Raw genomic sequence first — 17,170 nt, forward strand, 5'->3', positions numbered from 1 at the left:
TTGATACTTATGTATTTCTCATCCATTTCTATTTTATAGCTGAATAACACTTTTACTCCACATAGGATTGAGTTATTGAAAGCTCTGACTACATGAACAAAAATTAATAATGTGTAAAATTTTCTGTCCTACTGAATTTCGTTTGGTGAAAAAGCAGATTTCCATATCTATTTTCAGCCCTGCTCACATTGGGCTTTGTGTGACTTTAACAGAATCATGCAATTACCAAAAAATACAAAACTGCAGGTTCACTTTCACTGAATAATTTCAGATATAGTGTTTAAGGTATCCAGTCCACATGGATACAGCTGTCCCCAACACTCCCAAGTAAACATCCTCAACACATCCTACTCTGTCTCCCTGGCAACATCTCCTCTACTCTGCCCTTGCTAAGCCATTGTTGCTTTCTTTCTTTCTCACTCTGTTGGATTCCACCTAAGAAAAGATGTAGCAGCAGTGACGAGATTTGGGTCATTAAGCAAGACATAGTTAATGGCGCCCTTAAAAAATTAGATTTTCATGTAAGAGATTTCTACTCAGTAGAAATAGAATCTTAAAAAGTGGAATTTCACTACTTGTTCTGCTGTGAATTCCGTATAATACTTGTTTTTTCTCAATTAGCCTATGTAAGATATGTATCCTTTCAGGTGCAAACAGCTGTTTGCCAGGTCTCGTAAAACCCTATTCAAAGCATAATGCATTATGAAGTTTCATGTAGAACATGTCCAGGTCTTAAGTCTGAAGATGTTTATCTGGCATCTTAATAGTTTATTGTTATTTCACTTTGTCATTTAAAACATAACTTTTAGATGTTTTTTCTTCCTGGATTTTGTTCAAAGATCAGTTGGAGATTTTGAAAGTGCTCCATTCAGTGTAGCCAAAGTAATAAACTAGTCATGAAAGTGTATGACCTCTTCTTATATGACTCAGTAAGCCTTGCTTCCAGACCTAACATGTTTGCAATTTCCTTGAAGTTAACTAATGAAAAATTCTCAGATTAAATACGCAAGCTGCACAAATACTTTGTTCATGCAATGAAACATGGATTCCAGAAGTATTTCATGTGAACTGTTCTCAGATAGCTTGACAAGACACTACTACCTCTTGACAAAGCAGATAAACTTGAAAGTCACAACTGATAAACACAAAATCTATTAAAGACTCTATGATCACAAGAATTTATTTACATCTGTCTTACCAGGGAATTAACTTCATGGTCAACTCAGAAAACACTACTGATGATTCAGGGATGTTAGCCTGGGATCAGATAAGAATATTATGCACAGAGGGACTTTGAGGAGAACTCACAGAAGGCATCTAATCCCAAAGAGCATGATTAACTGTCGTCATTAAATTAAACATATTTTAAATATTTCCCTTAAAAATGTGTTCTGCACTAAACATTTTTAGAGGCTGTGATTTTTGGTTTGTTTTTTTTTGGGTTTGGATAATTTTGTTTGGTTGGTTGTTTTTTCCTTTCAGCTGAGTATTTTTGAGAAAATGAAACCGTCTAAGCTGGTTTCCCTCAATCTTTTTAAGTTGATAAATGCTCTTTGTAATGTGACAATTAAGATATGCATCTGGATTAATGGTGATCTGGCTGTTCCTGGCAAATTGACAAAAAAACATTGGATAGGTGTGTTCTTTTCTGTCAAACTTTTCGAAGGTGACTAAAAAATATTTCCAGTTAATATTTCTACTACTGCTGCTACTATTAACCTACACATTTTAATGAAAATATTTCCGTTTAACAAATCCTTGTTTTCTGAGAGTTCACTGGAAACTGCCTCACCAAAAAAAATTCTAATCACGTCAACTTGCACATTTTAATTTTAAATCTATTCTGCCCAAGGATACAGACAGCATTAGAAAATAAATGTTGCCCTGACATAGTAGAAATGCCTTGTACTTACTATCTTCCCAAGTCTATTCCTAAAATTACAGTAGCAATTGAAATTGCTAGTCTATGATATCAGTAGCAAATTGCATATGATTGGTACTTAGTACAGTGATTTGTAAGTAAGATTCCCCACGAGCTTAGCAACTATGACAGTCACTTTAACGTATGAAATGTTTACACTGCCCTAGTTGAATATACAGGGCTGATCCGTCAGATTGCAGGGTATTATTTGGTAAGAATACCTCAATTTGCTTTTGAGAGGAGGATCACAGTATTACAAGAGATGGCTGAGACCTGCTCACAGGTGAACACGTAACTGTGCGTTTTTATTGAGTAATTCACAGCTCTACCCAGGGTATGAGCAGGGTATTTTTCCAGGGTATGCTCTTCTGGCATACTTTACCTGTACAACCTCATGCTCTCTGAATGAATTTGTGCTTTCTGCCATCCTGGGCTTCAATGCCACCTAAAGCTTGCTTTTTTGGCACTTACCACCCACAGTTTTTCAGCACTAGGCCAACACAACTTTTTCCTCTGGTGTAATTTAGAACTATGGCAATATTTTTCATGTGAAGACATAGCCGCTGTCTTTGGATCATCAGGCCAAGTCTGCAACCCTGTTCAAGGAGAATACAGAATCTCATGGCTACATTCCAGTCAAATGTTTTGGTTTGGGTGTTTTTTTTTGTTGTGTTTTTTTCTTTTCTTCCCATTTGTTTGTTTTGTTTTTCTTTTGGTTTTCAGACAAGGCTGATAGTTTGTGTATCTAAAGAGAGAACACACAGTAACAGCCAGATATGGTTGTTCCTCACAAGTGTTAACCAGCAATTTCAGCAACTGGCAACACTAATACTCAGCTTCATATGCAGTTCTTTTTAGTCTATACTAGTACTTGCATGTGACTCAGGTGTAGTTTTGAGGACATTTTTGAAAAATGATGTGATGGGAGTCAAACCAGGGTTTTGATATCCTGGGACTTCTAACAAGGTCCTGTAGCCACACAATGTTGTAATGAGCCAGGTGGCAGTGGTAAAGTCATATTTCATATAAACATCCCTTTTTGTTCAGTTCTGAGTAATCATCAATTAATGCAAAATCCATTTATATTCTGAAACCTGGGGCAGAAGAGAATTGTCCTAAATCCACCCACCCTTAACTTTTCAGATTGCTAGCATAAATGATAGGAGCATGAATCTCTTAGAATGGGAATAATTTTACTTCTACTTGGACCTGTACAACAGCATAGCAGGTTGGTGATCATCCACACCCTCCAGTATAAGTAATAATTGTGAATGACTGGTGAAAGCAGGGCTGGCAGGGTGGTTAGTTGAGAGGGTGGAGAAGAAAAAGTGATTTCCTACTGGTTTTCATACTAGAAGGACGTGATGAGAATCAGAACCGGCAGGATTTTTAAAAGCTGCTTTAAGGCTGCTCTGTGTGACTTTTCCAGCCATTTTTCTGAAGAGCCTGAGTCGTGTATGTATAAAATCTGAGTTGAATGAGTGCAAAGTTTTCCCTTCATGCACATTCTAGGATATATTAGTACACTAGTGATGCTTGTATTACATTGTATGCAATTTCTAACATTTAAGGGCAGCAGAAGAGATTTACGTGAGCAGAGATTTACAACAGCAGAGTATTTTAGTCCCATAGTTCTTTATGTCCTGGTGTTCTCTCAAAAAATTAGGATAAAGCTTAAAGTTTAGTATTAGTCCTCTAAAATTTCCTTTTGCAGACACAAGAAGCAAAAGTGGTAGATACCCTCAGTACTGTAGCGACTTTTGCTTCTGGGATGAGCCGTATATTGACTTAAAGTGATCGGTCTACCCCCAGTTTGAAAATATTCAGAAGCCAAAGGACACAACTGTAAACAGATTTGAAGGGCTCTTTCACTGAGAGATTTTATAGTCATAAACCAGATTAAATACCAAGGTCATTTTTGATGAAGGAGTCAAGGGAAGCAGATGTGACCTTAATGAAGGTTTTTAGTAGAAAGCCAGACATGCTGAGCTCATGTCGATAAATTGGCCAGTTCCAAACCCAGGTTTAATCAAAATAATAATCATTCTACACAGTTTTAATTAAATGTTGCAGTGTTCTATTAAACTCTAGATAACAATGTAATTATGTGAGTGGACAAAAATAGGCATTAAGAACTCCAGGCAAGTAATCCAACAGGCTGGTTTCAATCATTATCTGCTAGTAAAGGAAAACTGTTGGCAAAGCTCACGGCATAACAACCAAAATTAACAATTAAACCTATGGTGAAGTAAAAAAAGTCCACGTTTGTATAGCTGCAACACAATCTGTTCGGAGTTCACAGTTCACAAGAGGTATTTCCAATGATAATCAATTTCTTTTACAGTGAACTGTCTGCAAGTATGGCATATCTGTAGGGAGAACTAAGCAGCAACTATAAGTATTGCATCATCTGGAAGTACTTACCTTCATCTTAATATTCAACAAGAGAAAATGATTAGGATATTTTCTTCTTAAGGGGGTAATAATAGATAATCCTACCGAATGTGGTCAGGTACAGAACCAAATTATCTTTGAAACCTCTAGAAATTCCTAGAACAATATATAAGCAAATAATTATATACTGAAGGCTTGCAAGTGCTTAAATCAATCATTTTTTTTCACAACAAATGGGGCTAGTTTTATTGGTGGGGCATCAGTACATTATAAAATTAGGTTCACTTGAAATTCATGGTAAGAAACATAAACCTTCTCTGGGAGAGGTAAAGTAGCAATTTTCAGTGAGGATAAGTCAGATGGGAATCAGCACCAGTGCGGTCTGGAGCACTGTCAGGTTTATCAGATGAGATTCAGCTTTAGAAAGAATGAGATTGCCTGAACTATGCAACTTGCAGTTAATCCCACACGCTTTTAACCATACAGGAGAAGAAACCGATCTGGATTTTTGAGTTCATACTCAGGTTACCATAATAATAATCAGCAAATAATTTAAAATACTAATCTAGCTCCCAGTCAAGTAGAAAATATAACACATTATTGTTATGAAAGTGCCACTGGGTGACACTGTCATTTACTATTATCTTCCAAATTTTTTCAATAAAAGAAAAGGAAAATCTAGGAAAACATGCAAACATATAGTAAATGAGATGGCTGAGGAAAGTGATGTTCTTTTCAGATAAACTTTGTACGCAACAGGGGACTTTGATCTCTCCTTGACTTCCAGTAAATGTCAGGTTTTGAAGCAAAGTGATTACCTGAAAGATGGGACAAAATTCCTAAGAAAAGACTTGCTGCACCAATGTTATCTTCTCTTTCTTCACATAAGGCAGCAAAGCATAAGATCAAAAGAGTCTGCACCAGGGAACTGCCCCTCACTTTAGCTAGCCTGAATGTAATGGCACAGGTTCACTTGCATTCTTTCATACCAGCACCGAGGTAGGGCTGGTTGGCAGAGCACAAGTCGCTAACGTGGAATCAAAGGGCAGAAAGGAATTTCAGCACTTCACAGTGTAAGAATGACTTAAAAAACAGTGGAAAGCCTAAGGTGGTATCCTCCTGATATGACACAGATTTGAGGAGACCAGTAACACAAAACAAAATAGATTTGTTGCTAATCTGTATCACTGATAATTTTATTTTGTTCCCATGAAAAGCAAACCTATAGGCTCATAGAGATCTCCTGTCACTCCACAGAGCTACAGCAGTGCAATGACCCAATATCACTCTTAGTTATCCTCATGCAGGTCCTGAATTCCGATGGATCACTCTAATACCAATTTCACCATGTAGAGAACTCTGCTATTGTGGAGATCATGCTACATTTCCTTATGTCTACTTTTAACTTCTAATTTTTTGTTTAAACATTGAGCTAACTAATGTAGAAAAATGCCTAAATATATGTCTACTTTTCTTTGTATCTGTTCTAAATCTGCTTAGAGTAATTCCAGACAATGAAAAATTGATTTTTTTTTTTAATTAAAACATTAGAATCTGCACTCTTAGAGTGAAAAACATCAGCTATCTTTCCCTTTACTGACAACTGCTGAGCTGCAATCCTTCATATTTTGCAGCTTTCTCATTTCTGACCTTCACTTATTCAAAACTAGTGAAATGCTTTTCTGCCGAACATAGGTTTGAAATGTTGAATCTGTCATGTAGTAACCTTTTCTGGATGAGGTGCAGCGGCATAGCATGCCCTTGTTTTGAAATCAAACATCTCATCCTTCTCAATACTTTACTTTCCCTCTGCAAGAACAGTGTGTTCCTGTTAATCAAGAATGATCACATAACATTCAAAATCCAATAATGTTTTTATTATTCTGTATTCTTGATAGTGACCAAATTTGGCGGAACAGTGAGAACTGTCATTAGATCAGAAGTAGGACTGAATAACATTATTTCTTCTTTCTACCTCGATAGCACAATAGGGCAGTTGACTACCATCTGCAGTTTCTGCTCATGCTTCTCCAGAGGTGGAAAGATGTTGGCAATAGTAACAGGTATAGATGACTGTCAGACAAAAATTAAATAATTTTTTTCTAATTGACAAGCAGACAAACAACATCTGTCACAGAATGCATGTAAAAGATGGACTACTGTTGGGAGCTTTGCAATTTTGGTGTTTTCTGAAGTGGTTTCCCTTCTTTAAAGACCACATACCCAATATTATAACACTTATATTTGGCAAACGAGTAATAGCTGCTGAACCCCAGGATCTGTGTTCTGAGTTTTGGACTTGGGCTGCATCCATTTTTTGATCTCTGTTATGCAGGTCAAAAGAGGTGATTGGCAGATAGTTTCTTTTCAGTGTGTTGTATATATACTGTATGTATATATATACACCCCAAATTTTACAGATTTGTATGCCAAATCAGCCACAAAAACTTTTTTACAACACGTTTAGAAGGTTGACAAGATACAAACACCGTAAAGTGCTTGATTTCAAGGTGTTCAGCGTAGTAGCAAGAAAGATACCTTCACAAATGGTGTATCCCATCAGGTAACCTACATCTGTTGACTTAAAGCTGCATTAGAAAAAGAATTAATCCTGCAGACATATCTGAAAGTGGTAACAGCTGTTACTTGCTGATCTCAGTCTGTTCAAATAGCCTTTTACATGAATTTGTGTTTGTACTTCTATTGAAACAGTGTATAAGCACCAACTTTAATCACAGCATGGCAAAGTGTGAGCCCATTTAAGGTATGATACACTAAAAAAGAAATATGTATAATTATACATCTTAATAATAGTTCCTCAAGTGTTGTTCACGTCCTGTAACTGAAGTACTAGTTGATTGGTACACAGACTCTATAATAAATTTTATAAATTAAATTAGAATAAGCAAAAACCCCTCTTTTTAAGATCTACAACAAAGTCATATAAAAAAGGAAGTTCTTATTCACTTTCCACTTCAGCTATAAAATATTTCATGTGTTCCCTCATCTTCTATATTTAACAAGAGGAGACAATTGTTAAAAGAAGGAGGGGTGGTGTATGTGTGCGGGAATGTGAAAAAAAAAAGGTCAACACTTATTATTTTACCTTTCACGCAATTACAAGAAAATTATTTCAGACAAGCAGAGTTTAGGCTGAAGTGTGTGAGTATTTGGTCAATTCAGTATTCTGCTTCTTTTTCTATTAAGTTTCATTCCATGGAGTATTTCTCCAAGAGACCCACTACGACAGTGTTCTTTGTGGGTTTTATTTTCTTTAGGTATGTATGTTATTAGTTAAATAGTTAATAAAAGTCTTTAAAATCGACCATGCACTAATGCAAGTCCTGGCCCATCAATCCTGCCTCCTAGAAATAGGAAAGGACTATCTCAACAATAAGAGGTCAGTATGTGATGCAAAAAAGGCGATCAAATGACATAAGAAATTTTCTGTTCTGTTTGCTGTAGAGTTACATTCCACAGAAAGAGTAGATACCAAAGTTGGTTTGTTCTTATGAATTAGAACTAATAAGAGGATTTTAGTATGTCCACCTTCACAAAATACACTGGTGTTTATTTATAACCTGGGATAAGTTTGGTATCCTAGGAATGCATCGAATCAGACAAATTAAATGCCATTTAAACCTTGGCAAACCAGATCATTATAGTAAATATGAAGGTTGGTGTGTATAGGTACATACACATACATAGACCTTGTATGAATTTACTTTGCTATAGTCTAAAACAGCTACAATCTCCTGCAGAAACAGAAGAATTCAGCTATACACCCTCAAGCTGCAAATATGCAACCAGGAGTATGCAAAACTCCTCCACACACCTGTTTAGGAAAAGAGCAGAATGCTTCAACGGATGTCTTTACCCAATTTTATGATAGCCCCTATGTAGTCAGTATTAGTTGTCAATCGGTGATTATGTCAGTCTGAAATTCTCTTAATGCTCAGGTTCAGTCTTAGGCCACTTATTCCTGGTTTTGTGTAATAAGCTCAGACCTACCAATCCCAGTTATAGAATCACAGAATGGTTTGGGTTGGAGGGGACCTTAAAGATCATCCAGTTCCAACCTCGCTGCCGTGGGCAGGGACACCTTCCACTAGGATTTTGTACTTTGGGATAATTCACCTTTTATCATTTTTACTTCCAGAAGGAAGCAGGGTTTAATCAGCTGGAATCAGAGCTTTCATATCCTTTGTGAAGTCCATTCTACTCCTCAGTTTTGAACATGTATTTTATTTTAACTTCCTTATTCATTTCAAGAGACAAGGCAAATTCTATGGTCTTAATTCAATCTGCTGCTGTTAGCCTGCTCTGCCCAGCTGTATTACATAACCACACAATTTGGAGCTACCTATTGGGATTTCTATTTTAGTCTGGAAGAATGGCACTCAACCCCAAAGACACACAGATGATACTTTCTGGTTCCTTCCTTCTCTGACCTACGCTGTATTTCGCATAGCTGAAAATCCCACAAAGGGGGTTCTGTAAGAATGTGAGAGTGGAAGAACCTCCTCAACTTAAGATCTCTAAGCTTATTCCAGGATGATATTTAGTGATTGAAGTCATCATTTAAAAATAGCCTTCTAATCTTTTTGCTTTTAATTTATTTTAAATCCAGTAAACCTGCCAAACTCTAGTGATTTCTTTCTCCAAAAGTGCTTACACTTTCCTGAGTTTCATGTCCCAGCTGTTTTCCTGAACCACTGTGACCCTGTCTTTATTCCATTCAGAACAAAGGAAATATGTTTAAGGGAATGGTAAAATCGTTTCCAAGAGAGGTAGTATAAAAGCATCTTTGTTTACAGAAGGCTGATGCAGAGAATTCCTGAGCTACAAAGTAAACTTTGAGCCTTGCTAGGATAATTATCTCTATTTCTCCTTAGCAGCAGAGAAAGCAAGGTTGGAAAGCAACATGGGGTTTTTTGCATGCATACTCACAGAAGACATTTATAATGGAAATAAAAAGCAATAACACAAGAAGTCTAGTTTGAAATTCGAAGCTGGATCACTTACCGTGTCCCAAGCTCCTCCTTCAAAAGCAGGAATAATTCTACCTCATTATAGCAAACCTTTCAGAAAACAAAAGACAATTCTCTTTGCGTTTAGTTCCAACTGATCCAGCAGGGCTGCTTCTGTGCTCTTCAATAGGAGTGGCGCTAGTAGTGTGCTAGGTTACCTTCACTGTTGTGAAACTTGCTAGGATAATGAAACTTACCTGGATATTTTAAAATAACATCTGCAGAGTCTGTATCCTCTTGTTCTGTTGGTTGTAAGCTTACTTTAGATCAAGGACAGCAGCAATTACTCTAATTTCTGGTGTCTATATGGTTAATGAAATGACTTTTAATATAGAATTTTTTGGCATAAGTGTATTAATATTGTCTCCTGCCTTCCATGCTGAGAATATTAGAGATTTTCAGCATAATTCTCTTTGTTATTTACCAGGTTTCTGCCACAAGGTTGGCTTTCTAGAAACATGCATCTGTTACTCTTTACAACTGGCAAGTATGCTCTACAGTAAGCTGAGTTGTTCAGAATCCTCAGGATTTTCTTCCATAAATTTTGCTTAAAATATTGTCTTTCATAAAGACTTTAATAGAGGTTATCACATACATGTTGCCAGTTTCAAAGAAGGAGACATTTTCTTGTATAAGAAAACCCCTTCCTGTTAACTTATTAGAGAGTCTCTCAAATTCAGTAAGCAAAAATGTAACACTTCCCACTGTTACTACACAATCAATCATTAAATAGATTGCTTTGTGAGAACTAAGAAGTGTGTATCCCTACTATATCTATTTTTATCAACCTTGATTAAATAACAGTATATCAAGAGATTATATTACACAGCTCATCAATGAAAACTAATGAAGGATTCTAAGTATCTTTGTTCTGGGTGATTTTTTTTTCCTGTTCTCCAAATTCTCTTGTGTTGTTTCACTTTTAGACTAAACAAAACAACACAAAATATCAAAATATTCCTTTTCTTAGTATGTTATTTGTTTGGGGTTTTTCCTCTCAATTATCTGCTAAAAATCTTGATTTCATAGAACAGTCATGAAAAAAGTGACTTTAACTAAGTAAGAATAATTAAATTGACAAGTAAACAGCTAAATTTTTGAAAGGTAAAACGTCTCACATGAGAGAGGTGAAAACAAAAACCCAAAAGCACAGCTAAATTCTTCTGCTGTTAATATTTACCCATGTGTTTATCATTGTATAACTCAAAATCAAGCATGTAAATTTGGTTAGCTGTATGCTGATATGCAGGAAATAATACTTTTGTATGGTATTAATACTGTACATGCACAATCCCATATTTTGGTGCATGAAATAATAATAATCAAAAAAATTAAAATAACAATGGCAACAATAATAATGACAACAATAATAACAATGACAGCAACGCAACAGGGAACTTGGGATTACAATTAAAATACTTATCTTCAAAAGTTTAATTTGTGGCTGAGAATGTATGTAACATCCGTTCTCAGTGTCCCTAAAAAGACTTCTGCTATGTTTAATTCCTGGTTCCTGTTCAACACAGTCCAATTTGACTTCGTTTAATTCAGGTCAGAATGTATTTATCCTGCTACACTTTGGGATGAGCAAAAAGAAACAGCGGCTTTATTGTTTTCTTTTTAACACTTCCCAATACAGCAATTGCACTTTAAAGCATGGACCTTAGTGCCGAGATATACACTGCATTAAAATAGGATGAGAATTCTGTAATGGCTCACAGGCCATTGTCCCTTTCATGGAAGATGATATATTCTCCTTTTATATTTGAAATATGAGATTATCATAAAAAGAGACTGAGAGATACTGTTTTAAAACTCCAGTGTTTGAGACATTTGGAATCATGCTATAGATTCAACTCAGCATTCACATTTCTATCCATCCCTCCTGCTATATGTATAAGCATTGTAGTGCAAACAAGGTGTTTTATTCACTGAATCTAATCTTGATATATATCTTTTCTATTTTACTGATTCCTCAAGTACCTTTTCTGAAAGGTCTCAGCTAATCACAGATCCTAATTATGACTTTAAGATGTGCAATTTATGAGACAGCCATTTAAAATGAATGTCATTTAATAGAACACTTACTCTTTCATTAGCAGAGATAAATATGCATGATCGTAAGTGCTTTGTGTTCAGGATATATACTTAAAACCAATCCCTAAAGGCTGCCCTTAATGGAAGTTCTTTTGGGATCAGCAGTGTTACAGATAAAAACAAGATAATAGGTTGATTTTCATACTTTTTTGTTTTCTCATTCTGTACCACATCTGTCCAAACAAGTTCTTGTTGTTAATTTTATTTTTTCGGATTTCAGTGGGACTGTACAGAAATCAGTGCAAGTTGGTTAAGTAAAAATAAAATAGGTCCTTGGGATTGATTTGTTCAGCTTACCAATATGGCTTTCTATATTGTTCACTGCTACAGCAGGTAGTATGGATTTCTTTCAAGAAATTTAATGTCCACATGTGAGGTCTTGCAGTTTCTATGTGTAATATGATTCTGCGTATCATCTATTCTAGGTGAAAATGGTAGTTATTAGCTGTCCTGGGTAATAAAGAACTAGGTAAGATGTCATAGTGAAGTAACCATACAGTCCCATGTAAAGGCCTGGGGAAAAGAACTTTGAAAGGCAGTTTTTCCGTCCAGCCCCTTAATGCCTTCTCCAGTATATAAACTAAGCATGGATTGGAATAAGACAGATCTCCTGGCTGGCTTGTCATTTCTTAGGTGCTGAGCTCCGACTCCCTGTAATCCCTGCCAGTCCGCACATCTGTACAGTGACTGTTTTCCCCACCTACACTTCTACACAGTGACCTGCAATATGCATGGGAATCAGCATCACCGAGATGCTAACACACGAAACTGCGCAAGTTCAAGGTTATCAGAGATGTTAGAAGATCTACCCCAGCTTCTCAAAGGTGGTGCAAAGTTTAAATTCTCTTCTGGTAGCATTTAATACCTCCTCCGCCTTTTTTTCTTTCAGAGCATTCTTCTTGGTGTTTATGTCAGAGACATGACACCTATTTCATCTTTGATTTTGCGTTTGGATTTAATGGCAAACTACACTATGCTGGGTACAGTTAATTTTGAATAGTACCAAGAAATGGTCTATCAACATATTCTAAGAGTTAACATCAGTGAAATTTAAACCAACAGAGTAAGTTACTGAAAAGCTTGTTTTCAGTGTGTAAACACCTTCAGGTTTTATGCTGTATCTATAATTTGGACTTCTGCCTGCATTGAAGATAACATGACTTTTATTTTTTAGAAGGCATGGAACTGATTCTCCTTTTACAAAACCATTTTCTTTTTTATCTTTTCATAAACACAGAAAGATAGAACTCCTTTCCTAGAAAAACATGTCTGGAATAAGACTCAATTTCCAGTCAGGAATACATAAGAAAAGTCAGCAAGAAAGCTGATAGAACTGTAAACTTACTGTAAGAATAAATCTGATTTTGGAGCTCTCATGATGAGTGTACCCTTAGTGTTTGTCATTCAATCAAATCACCATTACAGCATCAATCCTCTTGCATCACAACCTAAACATTCATTAAGAAATTTAGATTCATGTTTTTAATAGTATGGCTTGATAATACCTGTCAATTCTTTCATCTGTATTGTCCACTTATATTTTTATTATTGGAATGAAAAAACTGGCACTAAAAGCTGCCTGCTCCAGCTACACTAGGCAAATGCACAGAATATTTGTTTTGTAACATCCTAAAATCCATTTTCTAGGGTGAGAAATTGTTTATAAATTATTGTCCAGTAACTAAAATATTGTTCTTTCTCCCTCACTGACAGATTCAGAAAAGTTTCTTGAGAAATCAGAGCAGCAGAGAGGTGCCACTCCATGTAAAGTAACAGTCATCAAAGTTTAGAAATAATATATGGAGAACAATTGACTTAGAGTGTTCGCTCCATTTGAACAAGAGCAAATATGTTTGTGTGCTAAATAGCCATCAATTTGGCATTTTGGGCAGGGGAGAAAAAGCAATGAATGCAGACTTTATAACATGCTCAGAAAGGTTAATTATACTTTTTTGCAAGACTGAGATCTACTTTTAACAAACTACAAAATACTGAACCTGTCAATTCCCTCTCCAGCAGCAGCTTCTGCCCTGTCATATTTTTGACCCTTTCTTCTCTCTATGATGACGTAATGAAAATAAAACAAGAGCACCTCTAAGAAGGAAATTTAAAACCAAAACCAAAAAAACCCAAAACCAAAACCAAATCAACTAAAAAGCCCCAAAACCCAACTTGCCAAATCAAAGTAAAAAGAAAAAAAAAAAGCTGTCAATATTACTGCCAGATATAATGGGTTGAACATTAGGTCCCAAGTCCATATTTTGTGAATGTTAGCCACAGAGTAATCTCCACTGTCTTCATTTTAATGACTCTAGGTAAGTTCAGCCTTGATTGTCCTCACCAGTCCACTCTGATAACCTTACAGACAATGCCAAATCCATTGCCTCTGAACTGCATGCACATTGGCCTGGTCCTTCAAGAATAGTTATAAAGTGTAAGAACAGAAGAAGGAAATAGAAAAGTTATAATAAAGGGGTCTGCCTGTCATCTGTCATTGAGAACGGATTTGTGTGTCCAGGGAGCTTATGAAGAGCGGTATTGACTGTGAGAGTGACATGGAAGGTAGGGTGAAAAGGACTGTGTGTTTCGCAAGGGTTCTTACCCATTATATCACCTCTTCTGAGGAGGATGACAATTTCTCTTTTATCAGTCCTGGCACTTGAACATGTCTGATTGCTACTTGTGACTTTCCACCTGATGGACTTAAAGAATTTCTAACCTATTCAGTCCCAGTTTATTACGGATGTGCAAGTAGTGTTGTTAGATGCTGTTAGCTTCACATCAAAGTTACTAGCATACCCAGCACACAGCTGAGAATTCTATTTCAGGATTCAAAATTAGAGTGTTCATGCAAAAAGTTTGACATACTGCATGTTATTAAGCTGTACTCTTGGGGCACGGACATCATGTTGGGTACACATGACATATCTCCTGCTGAAGTAACTGGGAACTGTGCACACATAGGAGCCAGGAGTAACAGCTCCTCAAGAGTTTCCTCTGCACGATAAATAGTTTCAGTTTCCTATTAAAATTCCTGAAAAAATGGATTTCATTAGAGTTTGCTTGAAGAGATTAAAAATAATAATTATATATGTTATTTTATTGATAGCTGAAATTTCACAATTATATATGTGTGTGCATATGCACACGCATGTGTGTGTGTGTCTATTCTGGCATCTTTTAAAGTGTAAGTCCTTGATGTATGACTGTGAAAAATGAAATCGTGTGTGCCTGATTCTTCTTTATCTTTAGTTCTCAATTGCTCTATAAATAATTAATGATTTTGACTTCGGGAAATAATATAATCAGTGCTGTATTCATTTATTTATAGTTCTCCTATGTGTTTTGTGGCTGTGACTTATTTTGTTTTATTCTGCTTTGTTGCTGTGAGCACCTGGAAAAAAACCAACAATACATTTTGAAAAAAAAAAAGCAGAGGAATTAATATTTAATTCCAGAATATTAAAGTTTAGCAAGCATTGTTCCTTAAACTCAAGATCATTAGTGAATGGGGAAAGATGGCATAGAAAATAAAATTGAAATGTGCTTTGAATTATTACATCATGAAATTTCACATTATTTTCACCTCTTGCACTGTGAAGAATATTGGCAAGTTCAAAACCTTTATGAAATACGTATTTAGAAAGATTGCTTTACCTGTCCTTGGCAGTCAGTCAAGATTTGCTTCTACTTTAGCATTTCTCCTTCTGCCAAAGATAGATTTTATGGTAGAATTAATTTTTCTTTTGGAAGAAGGAAGTTTCATTTAATACAATTTTAAAATGCTCCTACCTTTCATTATTTTTTAATTAATTAATTAATTAATTATTGTAAAGGAGAAAGAAACAAGTGAATATTTTGACTTTCCAAGGACAACAATTTGCTGAGTGAAATAGTACATGTTTGGCCAGAAAATGCTTTATTACACATAGGTCAAAGTGTAACTGGTAACAGAATTTTCTTCTGCAGCATAAAGAAAGGCAAACTTGAAGTAACTGATGATGAATCTCACACGTCACCCATCCACACACACATGCGCACACATATATTTATGAAAGGAGCAGATATAAGTGGATACTTCTCATAAAGCGTGAAATTGCAGATGTTTTGTGACAAAGGCGTTATTTGTTTTGCATAAGGATGTTGTTCATTTTTTCTCATGTAAGTGAAAAACATTGAATTCTTCCACTGTGAGACTATTAAAGGGTAACAACAGAAGTTTAGGGTATGCTAAAATGCCTTGGCCTTGTTAAGAGATTTGTGATGAACCAGAGCCAGCGGGATTAATTATTTTTACCTGTTGGTATGTGGAAATGTCAATGTCGGAAAAATAATCATTTACAGTGTTTTATGAAATATTTTCAGAGGCTTCAAGGTTTGAACTCTAAGGTTCTATCTTCTGAGCCTTTTAGAACTGTAATATAAAAAAGGTACATACGAGGTGGTTAATGGCATTACTTATGTTTACGTACAGGTTTGTCAAGAAGAGAAGAAGGAGAGGAGGAGCATGAGAAAGAATTTCAGCTTTCCTGTTAGCGACATCTGAAGCAACACATGCTCACAAATGCACTTGTCTCCATTTTGATCCCTTTGTATTCTTATCGAGTTGACCAATCATAAAATTCAGCAAGCAGCCTGATACTTGTCAGACTCTTGGGACTTAACCTAGATTCACTAAGCTTTTGATACATTAAAGACACGATCAGATATTTTTACAAAAGTGGGCACACGTAAAAAAGAAGCACAGCTGCATACTGCCTCAAGATTGTATTTATTGAGTCCAAACCTGAATTGTGTGACATCTCTGAACAAAATAAGATAAGTAGAAGTGATTTTAGATAAAGATCCCAGTGGCTAACTTGTTTTAATTAAAGATGTTTCAAAAGATAGAAGAATCAGGAACAAAGAAGAGAAAAGAAATGTGCTATGTGAATTATCAGCTAATTGCTTCAAAGGTAAAATTGTAAATTTTCCAAGTAGCCTGACTAAAGCTGAATAAAAATTTTGTTCACTGGATCTTATATGATTTCAAGCATTATTACTTCTACAAGTGTGATCTGGCAATATGTGAAGTTTATTCTAGATTGTTAGTTTTCATTATTTCAATGTGAAATAAGGTATATACAAAAGTGGCAAAGATCACTGTTCAATGTTTTCAGCTGAAACAATAATTCCATCCCCAACAACACCATGAAATTAAATGGCTCTTAAAACTAGTATGCTATTTTCTTCTGGTTGTAAAATATTTAAGGAATAGATCCAAAAAGCTAGCGAAAGCAAGAATACGGTTCTAGAAATGGTTGCAAGGCTGTAACGAAATGCCAGTCCTGAAATGCTGAAGAGCTTCACAGAAGAGAGCATGTGCACAGGAGCAGTGGATACTCTACCTGCAGCTATTTGAGATGCTGCTCTACACTGTCTGCTCATTCTTCTGCTGGAGGTTCTTGCCTGTAGAAGTACTGGAAAACAGGAATACGTGGCTGTCCTGGTTCAGCTGGCACAGACTCCCAGCCCAGCCACGCCGGGCAGGCAGTGAGCAGCTCTGAGCCAGCCAGGGCAGCTGCCCTCAGTGAGCTACAGGGGCAGCCCAGACCGTAGTGTCATGGTCATTGTAAAGGGGGAAGGTTTGCTGAGGAAGAGGGTTCTGGCTTAGGTTCGTCCTTCTTTTGAGCACTGTTATGACTAGACATTCTAGACTGAGTATAAGTCTCTATAATTTATTTGTCTT

The sequence above is a fragment of the Leptosomus discolor genome, chromosome 13 (assembly GCF_034619465.1).
Source record: "Leptosomus discolor isolate bLepDis1 chromosome 13, bLepDis1.hap2, whole genome shotgun sequence".
NCBI classification, from domain to species: Eukaryota; Metazoa; Chordata; class Aves; order Leptosomiformes; family Leptosomidae; genus Leptosomus; species Leptosomus discolor.